The sequence below is a fragment of the Nannospalax galili genome, unplaced genomic scaffold (assembly GCF_000622305.1).
Source record: "Nannospalax galili isolate Female #2095 unplaced genomic scaffold, S.galili_v1.0 C49012171, whole genome shotgun sequence".
Classification (NCBI taxonomy): Eukaryota; Metazoa; Chordata; class Mammalia; order Rodentia; family Spalacidae; genus Nannospalax; species Nannospalax galili.
The window spans coordinates 1-1,428 of NW_008476276.1; the positions used below are offsets into that span (position 1 = coordinate 1).

The 1,428-nt window shown below is 45.9% G+C and overlaps 1 pseudogene; it reads left to right on the plus strand.

Annotated features, from left to right (window-relative positions):
- Positions 1-489: 489 nt before the first annotated feature.
- On the plus strand, positions 490-1,062 carry LOC103728415 (annotated as a pseudogene).
- The last annotated feature ends 366 nt before the right edge of the window (positions 1,063-1,428 follow it).

The window sequence follows — 1,428 nt, forward strand, 5'->3', positions numbered from 1 at the left end:
TACCACACACAAACACATGCACACACATATACACATACATATGCACACAAAATAAATAAATAAAATATAATTTAAAAATTTTAAAGATCTTTATGCCAAATTTTCTTTACACCTTAAGAAAGGAAATAGAGCATCACACCAATGGTTGCCAGGCAGAGTTGTCAACCTGCAGCAGTCTCTACCCTGCTAGTCTAAGCGAGCACAGGCGAGGAGACCCTTGCCTGCTAGATCACAGCACTTGCAGTCCCGGCTCCCACTGCTGCAGTCTTCAAGGCCACCTGCAGCCTGGGTTGGTCAGCTGGGAAGGGCCTCGGGTACCCACTGCCACTTTACAAACTTGGAGGGGATCACAGCTCTCTGGACCTGGAGAGTGAACAGATTGTGGACTTTTCCGACATTGACTATGATACAGTGAATCCAAAGGCTGGGATCAAAACCATCTGTTGACATCTTGCGTTTTAACAACAGTAGATCCTACCAATATGTACCATGGCTAAAAGCAAGGGCAAACTGGCCATATTTGGGTAAGCAGGGGTGGGCAAGTCAGCTATTGTGAGATTTCTGACCAAGCGGTTCATCTGAGAATAGGATCGAACCCTCAAATCTTCCGATACCAGGCAACCACTGATGATAAAGCTGTTTCCATGGAGATCTTAGATACAAGTGGACAGGAAGCTAGAAGGGCTTGTGCGGTAGGGGGATGGCTTTATGCTGGTTTGTGATATTACCGAACGAGGGAGTTTTGAAGATGTGTGCCACTGAAGAGCATTTTAGATGAAGTCAAAAATCCCAGGAATGTAACTCTCATCTTGGTAGAAATAAAGCTGACTTGGACCACTCTAGACGAGTATGGAGGAAGGGGAGAAGCTGGCTAACAGAGCTGGCGAGCACTTTTTATGAGTGTTCCGCCTGCACTGGGGAAGGGAACTCCTGGAGATGTTCTATGAGTTGTGTTGAGAGGAGCGTTGCAGGAGGATGGCCCAAGGCAAGACTCCACAGCACAGCTCTACCATGTACTTCAAGCAGGCCATCAACAAGATGCTCTCCAAGATCAGCAGTTAGGCAACTGTGTTTGTGCATAGGCCCTGACGAAGTGTTGGAGGAATTGGAAACCCTTGCTTACTCCTGTTTTGTTCTTCCAAGCATGAAACAATGTATTCTGTTATTTATGCTGATTCTAGGACTTGTAGGGTTTCTCCCTGTTCCAGTCTCCTACCTGTTACAGTGTCTTACAGCTGTCTCAAAGCTTTCTGCCTTCCTTTCTTGTGTGCATAGGATTCGTGCTAATGTAGCCTGAAGATACAACCCCAAAGATGTCCAAATGGTTGGGTTCCTATGAAGTTATTATTTTTAGGGATTGCTACCTTTTTTTACCCCTTTGGTCTTTTTGAGACAGGCTCTCCCTGTAGCCTCAGCTGTCCTGGAACT